Source organism: Pipistrellus hanaki (assembly GCF_964339955.1).
Source record: "Pipistrellus hanaki genome assembly, chromosome: 8".
Lineage (NCBI taxonomy): Eukaryota > Metazoa > Chordata > Mammalia > Chiroptera > Vespertilionidae > Pipistrellus > Pipistrellus hanaki.
In genome coordinates this window covers 25,031,746-25,048,493 of record NC_140510.1, presented here as the reverse complement: position 1 = coordinate 25,048,493, position 16,748 = coordinate 25,031,746, and the positions used below count along the sequence as shown (strand labels likewise).

The 16,748-nt window shown below is 39.4% G+C and overlaps 1 long non-coding RNA gene across 1 annotated transcript in view; it reads right to left on the bottom strand.

The window, feature by feature from the left end:
• Positions 1 to 3,735: 3,735 nt before the first annotated feature.
• LOC311626254 overlaps positions 3,736 to 16,748 on the bottom strand; it is a 41,829-nt gene continuing 28,816 nt past the window's right edge. The window contains exons 2-3 of the long non-coding RNA XR_014795661.1: positions 5,520 to 5,657; positions 3,736 to 4,462 (exon numbers count right to left, since the gene is read on the bottom strand). This is a non-coding gene — a long non-coding RNA (uncharacterized lncRNA). The remainder of the gene's footprint in view (positions 4,463 to 5,519; positions 5,658 to 16,748) is intronic.

Here is a 16,748-nt window from a genome sequence, read left to right as displayed (position 1 = left end):
AAGGACTTGGACAAATCCAAAGAATGTGCCATTAGGGTTCATCAGGTCCCTGCTGATGAAGATGGGCGCTCTGAGGAGCAGGCCCAGGGCCTCTCAGGAGGCCTGTCCAAAGGACACGCAGCTGGAACACTTGTCCACAGGCTCCTGCCCCCTATTAGGTGAGGGCTGCCCCTGAGGGGGTGAACTCCCCCCCATTTCCACAATTATAAATAAAAGCATACTGAGAAAGCATACTGAGCAGCCTTCTGCCATTCTGGAAAAGGCTCTGAGGCAGAAATGAGAGAGATTTGGGAAATGTTCTGGAGGCCTGGGCCTGGAGGAACTGTCCGCTCATGAAAGCTGTGGCTGAAAGTAGCTGGGGGCGCAGGGGATGGGAAACAGGCCTTTCAAATGTCTGTGCTACAAACAGTCCTCCCTGACAACAAGCATCCAGACGGTGAAAATTGTTACGGACTGAGTGTGTGTGCCTCCCCAAAACTCACATGCTGCCATCCCAACCCCAAATGTGACAGCATTAGTAGGTGTGCCTTTGGGAGGGGATTAGGTCACTAGGGTGGAGCCCTCATGAATGAGATCTGTGCCCTTCCGTGGAGCTAAAGGGGCACGTGCCCTGCTCCCCACCAGGTGGGCAACCCTAGCGGGGGCTGCGGCAGAATCTGGCCACGCTGGCACCCTGATCTCAGACTTCCGTTCTGGAGCTATGAGCATTTCCTCTTGTTTATAGACCACATCGTTTATGGTACTTTGCTATAGCAGCCTGAATTGATGCCGGCCCCAAAGATAAAGCTGATGTTCTGTAAGTTTTAGCTTAGCTTCTCTCATGGCAACTAGATTACTGTCAACAAACTTAAGTGAAATAAAATAGAAATGTCAGAAATAGACTCTTTCCTTCCCAGAAGCCCCTACCATGATCAGAATGATAAGGGTTTCAAACTCAGCTCCCTATGTAGTCAAAATATTGCCATGAAAGGACAGATGTGGCTCGGCCAAGATAATGTATTCTCATTGCATCACTCATTTCTCTACCCCTGTAACCACCACACACTTCAGTCAGAGCTTGATCAGCGTAGGGAAGCCAGACCCCTCTGAAGGCTCCATTATCTTAGTCAGGCAGAAATTATGATACTGGAAATGACAAGTCACAGCTTGCCCCGGGAACCTTATGGGGGAAATTAAGCTCAGCATTAATGAGTTAAAAAGCCTTTGGTTTCTATTTGAAAGCAGCAAGCAGGTTGGCCTAAAGTAAAGTGACTCACAAATGATTACTCATAATTTATAAGTAACTAAATGATCCAGTCAATGCATGGTTGCAATATCTACCCAATCAGAGCACTACCTAGGGTTGCCAGATAAAATGCAAACATTGCACAGACATAATTATACTGAAAAAAAAATATTCATTATTTATCAGAAATTCAAATTTGACTAGGAATGCTTCCTTTGTAATGGCTAAAACTGGCAATTCTAGTGCCACCTCCAAACAGGTACAAAGAAAGAGCAGCTTATTAAAACAAGCCAGTAATAAATGTTCTGGAATATTGTGCTAAAAGTTCTAGGACTTTTAAGTAGCAACAATATTTCAATAAATTAACGTGTGAATGAACTAATGATTTACATATTGTTTCCTTGGGCACATTTCTAAAAACTTTTCAAAGCACTTCAAAAATTTATTTTGTCACAACATGGCAATTTGTGTATAGAAAAAACAACAACACTATGATGATAAACAGGGAAACTCTTTTCAAATGAGCTTGCAAAAGACTCCCATGCACTTGTTAAGAGACAAATACACATACTTTCAAATGTTTTCATTTGGTTCACTTAAATAATCTCTTATTAAAAAATTTAAATCAACTTCTAACCCCCGGCACAGTTCTGTAGAATTCCCTTCTGAGGAGAAACATCGAAAAACCACACACAGAGCCACTCCATTTTAGTTGCAAGAGTCCTGTTCCAGCTCACCTTCCAAAACAACTCAGTCAAGTAGAAATCTTCTGACAATCCCCACTTAGAATGGCAAATAACCCCTGCCTTTTCATTCATTCACTCGTTACCCCTCTAAAAAGAGAATGTGCAGTTACCAGAATTTTAGACCATTAGTGCTCCGAGAGTGTTTTAAATGCAAACCTATAAGGGGAAAGTAAAAACAAATCAAACTTAATTGTGACTGGCTGGAACAAAATGCTGAAATCGATAGGAGGACGGCTCATCTGCTCATCATTTACCCATTACCTGGGAGACCAATACCTCCTGCGGGGCCTGAGTTTTGATACAGATATGCTGTTGCCTGTGCTCTTCAGACACACAGTGAGGAGGCCCAGCCCTCCCTCTCTGACTCCCTCTCTCATTATCCTCTGCACCTAATAAGCTATTCACTTACTCACTCTTATTTCTTTCTGGTTGTATGTCCTTCTCTGAGGGGGAGTGAAGGGGAGAAGGAAGGGGGTCATGTATGCAAGGCACACTACAGAGCTATGAACTTTATTACTACCGTAGCTCAGGGCTCTCCTGCAAAGCAGTCAGAGGAGGCACCCGTATCTGTCTTTGAGTCACTATCTTCTTTCAATGGGGTCCCCCACTGACGACTGTGATTTTTCAGAAACTCCTGAAGTAAGCTACCCCTCCTTTCACAATGGACCCCTTGAAATAACATCTTGTTGTTGAAGAGAAATAAAGCCCTCTAATTTGGAAGTAGTGAGTGTCCCCAGGTACCGTGTCCAGGTGAAGGCCACGGGGAACAGCAATGGGCTTTGGAAAGCCGTGCATGTTCTTAACTCTAGTCAATCAAGGCTGTAGTGTTAGGATAAAGTCCAGCTCATTTCTAACCCTCTGCTGCCTCTCCACAAATGCCCTTCCCCGTAGCCAGCATCCGCCAAATGGAATGTAAAATGGAACCTGCCATTGAAGGTTCGCATGCATCTCTGAATCAGATACCCACACAGCGAGTTTAAATATCTGTCCAGACAGGATGATTGTGTGGAGACATTACCTCTTTGTTTTTGTTTGTTTGTTTGTTTGTTTGTTTTTTTATCCAAATGACAATCTTGCAACCACTAGTAATTACACATTACTGTTATTTTTAACTAGAGGCCCATTGCAGGAAGATTCCTGCAAGAATAGGGCTTCCTACGGCAGTCTCTGCCATCCTGCCTGCTTCTCTCCATTCTCCGCTGCCCCGCTTGCTTGCTTCTCCAAAGTTTTGCTCCCTTCTGCAGCACTTGGCTTCTTGCTACACTGTCTTCAGTCTTTGTTCTGTGCTTGGATATGCAAATTAACAGCAATCTTGGTTGGGTAAATTTGCATACTCGCTCCTGATTGGCTGGTGGGTATGGTCAATTTGCATGTTTCTCTTTTATTAGATAGTATAATTTCCATGGCAGGGTGGGAAAGGACCTAATTTTTCTTATTCTATTTCACAATTAAATGGATGTTATGCAATTGTTATCACCATATTTTTACTGGTAATTATCCTCTTTTAGCATTCTAGCTATTTTTTTTTTAACTAGTGTATGTAGAATACCTGATGGAAAAGTAGAGAGATGACCACATGTGTATGGCAGGCAGCACATCATGGACTACACCTGCATTAATTTTAGTATACATAGCAGTTTTATTCATAATAATTGGAAAGAACTTATCCAACTGCACCCAAAATAGCTAAATCTGCAAAGGTTAGAAATACAGTTCCCACTTTAAAATTGGAATGTAAATAAATGGAAAAACTTAGGAGCACACTGATACAGTGGGGGAGAAATAGCACAGTGCACAGGATGGACTAGAGGAAAATTGTGATAATGTACAAAAGGGAAAAGAATAAGATGCATCTGATAGCCAGCTTTAGCCCTTTCCATTGACTGTTGGCATGTTTTCCACCTACCGCTTCCTCAATGCATCCTTTTTATTTATTTTTTTATTTTTTAGGAAAGTTCATTCATAACCAATAACAATGTGATAATGATAGTAAGTGTAGGATTTAAGATCCTTTTTTTTTTTTAAAGCACCTTTAACAAACAATCAAAAAGCCACCAAGGGGTGGGAGGGAGGTAGTTACCTAGCTCAAGGTTTTATTTAGTGACAGTTCCACTTTTTCACTCACCGCCTGCAAATCAGCATTTTTAGTGGACAAAGGGCTCAGCAGCGGCCTTATGATTGCTTCTTTTCAAATGGTAATGGCTATCCTAACTCCTCTGCCAGGTTTTTCTAACCAGAGCACAAATTGCAGTTTACAAGGCTTGGAGGGGGGGAAAAAAACCTTAGCTGAATATCTTTTTTTTTTATTCGACAAACTGACATGTAAATTACCCTTTAAGTGCTCCACTCTAGGGCTCTGATCATCTCCTAATTGTCACAGTCAATTGTAGCCAACAGTCTCTTCAATCCCAAGCGCTTTGACAACAAGCACAAGGATCAAAGCCGAATCAGCTCCCTTCAATATCCTTCTGTTTAGGATGCTACAAAACGCCTGAAAGAGAAAGGTGTAAGGGCATTGCTGTAGAGGAAACTGAGAGTAGCAAGTATTACAATAGTCATTTTCTCCATCTCTAAAATTATGCTGTAGAAGCTGCCTGGTCTCTAATCACATGTGCAGAGCAAACATATAAACCTCCCGGGCAATTAATATGCTCTTAAGACCAGCCTGATGTGTGAGTTTTACAAACAGCACCGTCTCCATGGCTTAGGAAAACTATGCCAGTTATGGGATAGCAATCGTTTCATAGCAGCTTAAGCATCAAAAACTATTATTCAAGCATATTCTATATTTAGAGCATCAATTCCCAAGCATACTTTTTTATTATTTAGTTTGGTGCCATGATTCACTGCTTCCCCAAACTAAATATTGATAGCCCATCGAAAGAGGATTTTTTATTATTATTAACCTGGAGATGTCCAACTGAAAATGTGCCCCCAAATAAATAAGAAATATAACATGAAAACTAATTTCAGAAGAACACTGTTTCTCTACCTAGAGGTAACTGTCTTATTGCTTTACTTGGAGCAAACTAATTAAAAGTCATTACATGATCTACAAACACGATTCCTAAATAAGATGTACTTACTGGGATCATTACTTAACAAAATATGACAATTCTTTCAAACTAAAGTAGTTATCATACATCACTAACTTCTTTGAGAGATTATTTATGCTTTTCTCAATAGATAATAAATTTATTCTATCAAACACAGAATATAAATAATTTAATTTGGTGGAAAGAGAAACTTTAATAATAAATCTGTATAAAACAGCCACTTTAAAAATAACCCAAAGGTTGTCAGGGAGAGGGGGAAAAAAAGGCAAATGGAGAGAAATCAAAGGGTCATGTGACACTCCCTCTATAGCTGGTCTCATTGTATCCAGGTATTACATGCAGCATGTAAGGTCACAAGGTGATTGACAGCCTTCCTATGCTGGAGAAAAGAACTGAAGGGAAAAAAAGAGGCAGCATGTACCCCAGGTTCCTTTCTCAGCCAGTTCACTCAAATTCCCCTCTCGGGGTTTCCCATCCTCCCCTCAATTTCACCTTGAATTCTCAGGTTTGATTGAAGAGCTCCACGGAAGGGTCTATTACAGATTGAGGAGTGATCCATTTTACATCTGAAGCGCCAAATAGCAACTTGTGAGGAGCCTTTGAGTGCATTTATCTCACATGTGAAGCTTTCTGCAAAATCAATATGGGCATTTTTCAGTTTGACAAGTCAACATGAAATTTCACATAATAATAGGAAAACAGAGTTGTACATTTAAACATACCCAGTACAGTTATCTATGACCAAGCGTATAGTTATGTCTCGTGGATATCCTTGAGTATGCCTAATCTAGATGTGTCCTGAGAGCCGGGCTAAAGTGCAGAGAGAGAGAAACGGATTCCTCACCATGGTTCTGGCTCCTCCTCTGTCCTAACTGACCCAGGGTTTGTGGTGCAGGGAGGGAATGGGCAGGAATCATGGCCTCTGTTCCCAACCTGAGAGTGATATGAGAAGTGGGAAGAAAATAACCAGAGGTGAAAAAGAGGAAGGAAACAGACCGAAGAACTATAAAAAACTTCAAATTTAACTAATGGGCAATAACTGAACAAAATGGTAACCCAAAGAATAGCAACTAGGTCTCAAGTCCCCATAACCACCATAGCAAGCACTGGCCGAAGAATTGGCATATTTGCTTCAGTGTCTGACAATCTTTGGCTGAATTCCAGATCTATTTTACCATCTGCATAAGTTTGAGGAAGATCATTTAACTTCTCTAAATCTCTGGTTGTTGTTTTTTTTGTTTTTGGTTTGTTTTGTTTTTTCCCCCCTCAAAATGATATTAATCTGATTTACCTTATAAGGTTTTGTAAAGATTAAACAAGACGCACATAGCATCTGGCCCATGGAAAACATTCAACTATTGGAAAATATTGATGAAATTAGTATACTTTCCTTAAACCTAACTACAGGTCCCTGGAGTTCTAATTAGGTGCCATCTCTACTGTTCCCTGTAGCCTTTCCACGTTGTTTAATGTCCCCAAGTTGTAGATGACAGTTCTCAGAGGGTGTGCCCACAGTATTAATACTGATGTAGGTCCCCGTAGAGGAGAGCAGACACCCATGTTCTGTTGTCTTAAAAACAGTCTTCCTCCAACCAGGAACTGTCCCCACCAACCAAGAGAGGGAGAGAGAATCAAATAGGTTTTTGAGAAAGGAAAAGGACCCAGGTCTAGAGACCAAATCAGCTGGTCAATTCAAACAATAGATGAGGTAGAAAAATGTAGCATGCGGTGTTTCTTCATATGCCAATGTGTTATCATTGAACCTGGAGTTATCACTGTACACTCCCCCACAGGAAGGGCCTTCAAGAAAAATGACTCTCAGGAGCATAATGACAGCTCAGATTTAGTTAAATAGCTCACTGCAGTTGCATCTTCCTTTTCCATTCCATTTTCCTCCGGTCCATCACTACCCAAGTAGCATTAACACCATCTGTACTTGATTATTTGTGTTTGGATCAACTAATTTGTAGATTGTTTACAACATATTTTAAATTTTAGATGAACTCTTACCACCACTCACAACAAGCCCAGAGTAGGTAAAACATCTGATTGTGAGTTTAGAGACATGAAAATTCATGTGATTATCAAAATAAGAAAAGCATCATTATTTAAAATGCAACTGAAGTTTAAAAACTCTTATCCTATATTTCAAAGTCAAATAACTAAATATAAATGACTTTATATTTAGCACATGCAGTATTGTTCATTTTTTTAGCTACCCTACTGTTCTCCATTATTAAAATTAAGCTATAACTTTCATTCCAAAACCAAATTAAAATATTTTATTAAATCCCCATATAGAATTACAAGAACAAATTGAAACAATTTCCTACTTAAAAAGGGCATTTCCTTGAAATTTTTAATTTATTTATTCTGGACTCAAAATACATTTTTAGCGAGGAAACAAGTTTGTAAATGATAATTAAGTTCCCAGATTGACACATAAAAACCTGTTTAATAAAATGTACCTGAAAAAGAAATGCTAGAACCATGTCTTTAAGTGACCCTAGGTAATATAATCTACAAATTTAACCCTGTAGAGGTTTACAAAGTATCATCAAACCTTGAGTTTTTAAATTTTGAGACATCAGGAAAAAGATCTGATGGAAAGATGGAACATCCAGGAGTTGAGATGATCACTAGTCTCATCCTCATTATCACATCAGCACCATCATTATCATTATTATCATGTTATATTTCACCCATCCTATTAGTTCATGGGAGCTATGAAGATAATAATGGTAGGTAATAAGAAGATACCACATCGTCTTGACTTTTTAAAATAAGTGTTGTCAACTGCACCAAAGTGTCATGACCTCACTCTCTCTGGCACTTAAACCTCTTCCATGATGTTCATTTCCCAACCAGGACCTGAGCATTCTAAAAATAATTTCTGTTAAGCAAAGGAAGGCTGTGAGATATCACTACCCACATTTCAACATCACCTCCTTCTGGATGTTGCCTTGTACTGTGGCCACACCAGACTTCTTAACATAGCTTTGAAAAGTCTAGGGAAGGGGTTTGATAAGGACCTGTTACTATACCTCATGCTGGTAGTACCTCAATTAAATCACAATGTTGAGGTGAATATTTTCCTTTCTAATATCTCAATGGAAAATATTTCTCAATTTCTCTTGGTTATTTACATATTTCAAAAGTTATCTTCCTTCATCACCAGGGTTTTCTGCCTTATTCCATTTCTGGTTTTGATATTTATTGTATATCTTCTTACTCAAAACTACGATCAATACCTGCCTTCCAAGAAGGGCAGGTGCTCCGTTAAAGTAGCATCCTTATAGATCAACTAATAAAAACCCTATGAACACTGGACACTCCTCCCTCTAATGGTTCATACTTCCAAGTACACAGTACCCCACAGTTTCAATTCACCTAAATGACCTCTGACTTCATTAAATTGTAATCACAAAACATATACATTCCCCACTTAAAAACTGAATTGGGGGGAGGAGGAAATGCAGAGTTATCCTTTAATGGGTCTAGAGTTTCAGTTTTGCAAGATGAAAAGTTTCTGGAGCTCTGTTGCACAACAGTGTGAATATTCTGACCACTATGAAACCGTACACTTAAAATGGTTAAGATGGCAAATTTTATGCTATTTATTTTACCACAAATTTTAAAAAGTTTAAATAAAAATAATGTGGTGAAACTGCTTGGGAAAAACAAACAAACTAGTGCATCAATTCAATAATAAGTGAGTAATTATGTAACATCTTTTAAAAACTGAATTTAGGATATCCTGATTTTTGTGTTAGGCAGCCAGAATCCTACATTTCAGTCCTAATTTCTTTTCTATGAAAATGCTGCCTGCAAAATTATCTATAAAGTGTTTAAATCCAAAGAGACTGACATATGACCTGACATAGAAGAAATTGCACATGAAAATGCAGGTCAAAACTAAATAAATCAATGAAACTAAGATTATAAAATTTCACTTCTCTTCTGAAAGACTCAGACAGCGAAACCCAAGAAAACCCCCACTCCCAGGTGCTCTGTTCTGAGGCCGTGGCTACCACACATGGTCACCATTTAGATTCTCAAAATTTCACTGAATTTTCAGTGGACCAAACACAAGTTGAAGCTCATTGAGACGAAAATACTTGAACCCAAACCAGACTAGTTTTCAGTGGTTTCTCTGTTTTTGTAAGACTAGTTTCACAGTATTTTAACACTTACTTTCTTCAGGGTTAATTTTTTTTTTTTTAAACATTTTACTTTGGTTAAATTTTTCACAGTTTTTAAAAGTTCTTTTACAAAGTAAAGTTGTTGTTTTCTTTCAGGATTCAGGGTCTTAATTCTCTTTTTGAACAAGTTCAGCAAATTTACATTTATTCCACACAAAGTTAGGAGACAAAAGTAGACAAAATAAGAGTGTGGAACAATGAAGGAAGTTTATGGAAGACACTCTTTTTAATTTCTAATCCCACCTCATACACACTGAATGAAATCAATTAAATGTAAAGTAGATGGCTACCTTTAAAAAAAAAAAAAAAAAAAAAAAAAGCTTCCAGAGATTAAAATTACAAAACAAAAATAAATAAATGCAGTGCCCTGATTTAAACAATTCATTAGAATTTTTTTTCTCTCAATATAAATTCTAGGTCAATCATATGATCATCTAATGGTTTGTTTTTAACATTTATTCTTCATTCTTATAGTTTATTAGATTAAGGATAGCAAGTTCTTGAAATCCAGTGTGAATTTTAGGCTTGCAATAATATTAATAGTTTTAATAATAATACTTACCTACGACTAACACATCTTGGCATTTATATTATCTCCTTAGAACAACCATATGAGGTATCAATATCCCTCTGAGATATGAGGAAACTGAGGCTTTGAGAGATTAAATAACTTGGCCAAAACCACACACTAAAAATGTTGTGCTCTTAACCACAGGCTCCCTTGCATCTTGATGAACTGTTATGAGTGCAGCTTCATTTCAGCATAGATTGTTCTTCTACATCATTTATTACAAACTCTTCCTTTATTTATCTTTTGATAAACGAGGTCCCTCTTGCTTTGGGGGTCTCCTATTGCCCAATAGTTCCTGAACAGAAACCAAATCTTGTACACAGACACTTGTTTTGACTGACTCCATGATTGAACCAAATGCGGTCATTGACCAACATGCCATTGACCACCAGCAGCAGGTCTCTTTGTTCTACTGCTTCCTCTTCAACTAGTCACCAAGCAACCGGGTTACAGACACTCGTTAGAGAAAGCAGCATCCATGATGACATGTATTTTGAAACCTACCTGAGTTCAGGACCATAATCCTTAGCAATTCAGGGTATTCCAGAAGACACTGCTTTCCTTGCAAATGCCGCACTCAACACCAGTGAAGAACATAAATCCCAGTGCAAGGAGCCTGTTCATTTCCCTGCTTCAGACCGGGTTCCTTTCCCTGAGACCTCTCTGAGCCAGGTGAGTATATTTGTGCCATGAAGAGTGTGAACAGAGAGCCGTCTCACTCAGGGCCAGCCTTAGAACCCAAGAAAAGTAAAGCTAGAATCCTAAGGACTCTAGGACCATGCCGTAAAATTACATATGAGAAAAATGTGGTTCAAAGAAGTAAAGTGATTTGTTGAAGGTCATAAGCTAATGATTGAATAAGAGATTTTAAACTCCAAGTTCAGTGTATTTTCCACTTACTAGTAGACTGTTTTGAACCAAAAGGCCTACTATGTGTCACAGAAGATACTATATAATTTACATATAATATTTCATATAATTCTCACAACCTTCACAAAAAATTAATATAATTACTCTTCCTATAAATGAAACATATTAAGTAATTTAGCTAAATTCACGTTTTTAGAAAGTAGAAGCTGCAGGAATCAGTTATTAATATATTAATACTTTATATTTAATACAAGGTCAAATTTTACCACCACCCTCCAAAAAAATAAATAAATGAATCTGAAAGGGATTATGACACTAGAAAGTGGTGGATTGATGTTAAGATTAGAGTAGAAAAGGGTATAAATTAAGATGTGAGGAATAAAAAAAAAGTCTATAATGAAGGTATTTCATGAACACACTGGTCTTCATTTTCATTTCCTTCCACCCTACATTTCTCCCAAAGAATTTAACTTGGTTTATTTAAAGAAAAAAAAACACACACTTGATACAATAAGATGAACTAAATTGAAAATGAGCCTTAGGGAAAATACAGTGAAATTAAGGGAAACAAAATTGTTGCAAGGAAGTGTTATATACTTACGAGAGATAACCTATAAATTCAAACCTGAGCCTCCAGACGGGCTATGTGAAAAGGGAAACGTTGCCATTACATCAACTGCAGTGTCCTCAAAACAAAGAACCACCCATTTGTCCAGGGGAGATACAATGATGCCTGGTATGAGACCACAGAGAAACTTGTCGCTGTGGCCCTCCCTGAGAAGGCAAGGTATAGAGCAGGGAACGGTCACTTCAACAGCACCTCCCAGCATGCAGAGCACTGTACTGCGCAGTGCTGTTTGTGGCACCACCGTGATTAGCGTCAGGCACCAGCTCTGCACTGCGCAGAATTCAGTCATGGCAGCTCTTTGACAAACTGGTTGTCTCCGGGAAAGGACAGGAGGAAGGTGAGGATTGTGCTGAATGCGAGTGATGCTGAGCCATGTGCAAGCTCTACACAAACGCACTAATGCTAAGTCCTCTAACACCTTTGCTACAACACCTGAACCATCTTCACCTGGGAGTAAGCCCCTTTACCCCTACTTCATCTGATCTTCAAAGGATTCACGCTTTCTAACCTCTTCTGATGCAGAGAAACAGATCGAAGCTTGCCGAAACCCGTTTGGCTCAGTGGATAGAGCGTCGGCCTGCTGACTGAAGGGTCTCAAGATTATGATCAAGGGCATGTACCTTGATTGCGGGCACATTCCCAGTGGGAGGCAGCTGATAGATGCTTCTAACTCTCTATCCCTCTCCCTTCCTCTCTGTAAAAAATCAATAAAATATATTTAAAAAAAAAAAAAAAGATCGAAGCTGGTGGCCTCTGCACCAGATCCTCATCCCCTCATCTAGGTTGTCTAGAGGAGATTGAATGAAGGGGCAGAGCAGGCAAAGCCAGGCCAAGGGAGACATTACGGCAGTGGCTTGGCTCCTGCTTTGTGTCAGGTCGTTGGTCAGATAGAGGCCTATAGTTCTGGAGCTTTGCAGAGAGCCCTACTTGCCATTGGCAAACATCTGTTAGGAGCCACTACTCCCGCTGATTTATTCAGGCACTTATTGATTAACAAATACTTACTAGTAATTACTTAGGTCTCCGGGCCCAGGGAAACACAGGTGACAGGGCACACTGAGCCCCTTCCTCATGAAGCTTGTGGGTTAGCTTCTACCTGAAGATGCTCTTATCTGGGACCACTCAAGGAAAGAGCATGGAGCCGGAGAACTAATGACTCAAACACTGCATCCTGCCTCTTTTTCACAAAAGGCTGTGGCTGCGGGAGAGTTCATCTGGAAACCCGAAGAGCAGCCCTTGTTTGGGGATCAACTGAAACCTGCGGCCTTGCTTGCAATTCATTCCATTCGTCCGGGCCTTCAGTTGTCTCATCTATTAAGAATGAAATGAATACCTGCAACAAACACTTCATAGTGTTGTAAGAAAGAAGAAAAAAAAGAGTAAACCTAAAAATCCTACAGAAATATTACCTCCCAAATGTGTGCATGTTGATAAAATGTGTGCATGTTGATAAAATGGACCTTAAAGCTATTATTACCTCCATGTACCTGAGTGTTTGTCCTTACTTGTGAAGAATACAAGATAATGATACAAACAAATCCTGAGCAATTTATTCTATCTATGCACTAGACAACTAGATTAATTAAGAGCATTCCATTGTTTGTGCATTGAAAGACTTGCCAAATTATAAACATAGCTCTTTAGGGTGTTAAAAACATAGCTAGGAGTAGCCTACAATGGAGCACCTGTGGGTTCTTATCTGTTGATGTGCAAACAGTGCGGTCATGTAAGAAACAAAACATACTTTAAAACCTTCATTGCACATTACTGAGCAAAGTTCAAAGCAGGCGAAGAAATACCCCAGGGAGAGCTGTGCACTCACTCACAGCTCCTCCAGCTGAAACCAGCGTGGTCATCGCCCTGCCCAACTCACGAGTTACACCGACGGGCTGTACTCCCCCGGGAAACAATGAGCCCTTGTCTTGACTGCACAGATTAAACTGACTTTCGGCATTTAACATAAAAGCACACATCACAAGATGCACTGCACAGCATCATCTACACGAGGTCACATTCCCATCCCTTCCTCATCCAGATTGGCTAATGAGTACTAAGGACTGAATCTGTCACGTCCAAAATTATCTGTCTGGTGCCATAAAAGATTTCACTGAAAGTAACAGGCCCATGGGATACTTCACTTTCTAAGGAAATATTGTTGGGCATCTATATGTGATGTCTCTTGGCACCCTTTAGAATATACCTAACCTCTTATTTTTCCACTCAGTCTCTCCCAGATTCTAGGCCATGTAAGTGCTCTGCACACCCTATGGGCCATTATGTCCAGAGGCCAATTATATGAAACAGATTAAAATGCACTCATAGCCCACATCGATCATTTCACTATAAAAATCTCAAAAGGGTTTTTATAATTTTGTTTCTGAAATATTAGGCCTCAAGTAATATGCTGCATTTGTAACTGACTATGACTTCCAAGTGATCAACAAGCATGTAGAGGAATGCTTGCATGTAGAGGAATGTTTAGGAAATGTTGAACCTAAAAACTGTTTTCTAATGCAACCAAGGTACATGCCCTTGAACCCGGGACCTTTCAGTCCGCAGACCGACGCTCTACCACTGAGTCAAACCGGTTTTGGCACCATCTCATTTTCAGTCTTCGGAGGCAACCACTGCGGTTCATCTCCCAGGCCCCTCCCTGAACAGTAAATTGTGTTGGGGGCAGGAATCGCCCAGCCCACCCCTCCCAGTGTGATAGCCCCACATCCTTTTTGCTGTACAAACTCCCCCCCCCTACCCCGCCCAGGGCACTGTGCTGAGTCCTGGTGAGGAGAGCCGCCCACCTTGGAGTCGTTGGGAATAGGGCAGAAGTTGCAGCCCACTGTGGCGGCTTATGTAAGTGCCTCTGCATGGCTCACTTAGACTACTTTTACCAAAATGCAATCCCATTTCTCCCTGTTCTGCTCACGAAGTAGGTAAACAACCTTCTCCCACATTGCCTTCCTGATTCTTAAACACTCAGGTGTCTTTTTTGTTGTTCAAAATAACATTTTTCTGCAAAGAAAGGTAGATTCCGCTAGATCTGTGCACCAAGCCCCTATAACTCCTTGGCTGTGCCATCACACTGCCATCGATATGAAAATGCAGAGTATGGTTTTTCAGTCGCAGGGAGAGGATAAAGGAAAAGATAGTCCCATGTGATCAACCAATTTCTTAGGCATTATTCTACACACTAATCCTGATAATGCCATGCTAAGAAAATGCACTATAATGGAGGGGGAAAAATGTTTTTACATCATTGCACTAGATGAGAAAAAAAAAATAACTAATAGGTCTCTATCCCTTATGAGTCATATCAGAGTACCCAGCCCCTTCCCCAAATCAAGACACACTGTCACTGAACCACATTATAATCCCTTAAGAAGACTATAAAATGTGTACATCATTCACTCGTTGACATTGAACTTGTGCCAAAACTATTAAGAGCGCATATTAATAGATATCCCAAACGTGTAGGAATGGCTACATAATAAAACACAAAATGCAATTGGCATTCACTATTAATTTGTCTTTTATAAATGATCAAGTAAAGCATATGAAGGAAGTAAAAGGGCAATAAATACCCTTTTATCACAAACGGAGGGATTTCTCTTACTCTGGGCTTGCACACAACCAGTTTAGAAATACACATAATTGCCTTTGGTCAGCATCATATCACTGCCAGATCACACACTAAACAGATAACCACTGTTATTATAAAAGTGACTTCCTTGACCTCACATTTTGGTCTGGCTAGGAATTCCTGTATTTTCCCAGATCGGCTGTTACACGGTGCCAATCTTGTGCTGAGCCTGTCAATTTGTAGCAGTATAAGTGACTGGTGCCTTACAGACCTTACTCCAAACACACTTACATGCATACGAATAGCATCAGTTCAAGAAATATGATCATAGTTGTTCTTGCAGTGCTTTTGAAAAGCTGAAGTCTATGTGTGTTTTTCTATTATAGCTAAGGTACAGTGTGTGTTATTTGGCAGCTGAATTTGACATGAAAATATAAAAGGTTTGGGCAACCACATATTTGGAAATAGAAATCTTTCCTGAAAACATGGCTTTGGTTTTTAAACACAGCTAAATTTCTGGAAACTTCAATTTGTTAAAGACAGCCAAGACTTCAATCATATTTAACATATTCCTGGGGTTTACATATAGTGTTTCAAAGTAATAAACAACATCTTGTTTGGAGTAGCACGAAGAAAATGAGGCAAGCACTTCTTTAGAGTAAAAGCTCCACTTTTAAAAATAGTTTGGAGACTCATTCTTATGTTGGTAAAATCACAAAACACTATTCAGCAAACAAAACATGATGAGCTCCATTCAAGTTGGTAAACATTTTTAGCTGGCTTCATTTGTAGCAAGAATTTTAATGTAACTATCACGTCAAGAATGCATCCCTTATAATGGAACCTTGAGGGGCAAAACTTTTTTTTTGTAGTTGTTAATAAGAACGGTGGTGTCAAATTTGCACTTGAAAATCAGAAGGGATGTGATGACAACAGTAAATTGATTGTTTGAACAATTTAAAAAATCACATTACAGTGCACTAACGTGCATCTGCATTTACTCACCAGCACTCTCCCTGCTGTGACCAAAACGCCCGCAGGCCTGGTTCAGTAGCGGAAAACAGACTCCGTCCACAAGGTAGGGTCTATATAGACCTTACCTCCAGCACATAAAACTTGCAATAAAGCTGTAAACCCTTCATGTGCTTTGCCTCGTTGATCTAAACATAATGGTGATGGCTAAAAACCCTTCAGTCACTTAGTAAGAATAACAAGCACTTTTCAAAAAGCAAAACATGATGAGTCAAAATAATGCCATTCAAGAAAAGGAAGACATAGGGAGCTTTCTCTATACTCTTTATAAGAAATCAGGTCAAATTTCATTTAACCATGTTTTTATTTCTCTATACTCAGTGAGCAAGGACTCAGTAAAAGGAGCATTTGTTATCAGAACAATTATGGAAACATACAAACATTTGCTCTGTGGTCAATAGTTCTTTACTTTCTCTGCACGTTATTTCTAAAGTTCTTCAGATAGTAAATCTTTTCTTGCTGGTGGTTGATAGGTAAAATATGGAATTCATCTAAAAGTTGGTGACAGGGTATGTCCCATTCCCACCATCTGTCATCAGAACCACTGTTGGAGGGCACCTCAGAAGGACAAAGATTTTAGATCTGAGTTTGCCTGGGACAGTGTTGATTTGAATCTCTTTACCTGGAGTAATGATTAGTAATGTGTCCTTAACAGTCTCAAAGGAGTCCCAGTTTGCATGATTAACTATATGGCCACCCTTCTTCTTCTTCTTCTTCTTCTTCTTCTTCTTCTTCTTCTTCTTCTTCTTCTTCTTCTTCTTCTTCTTCTTCTTCTTTTTTAATATATTTTATTGATTTTTCACAGAGAGGAAGAGAGAGGGATAGAAACATCGGTGAGAGA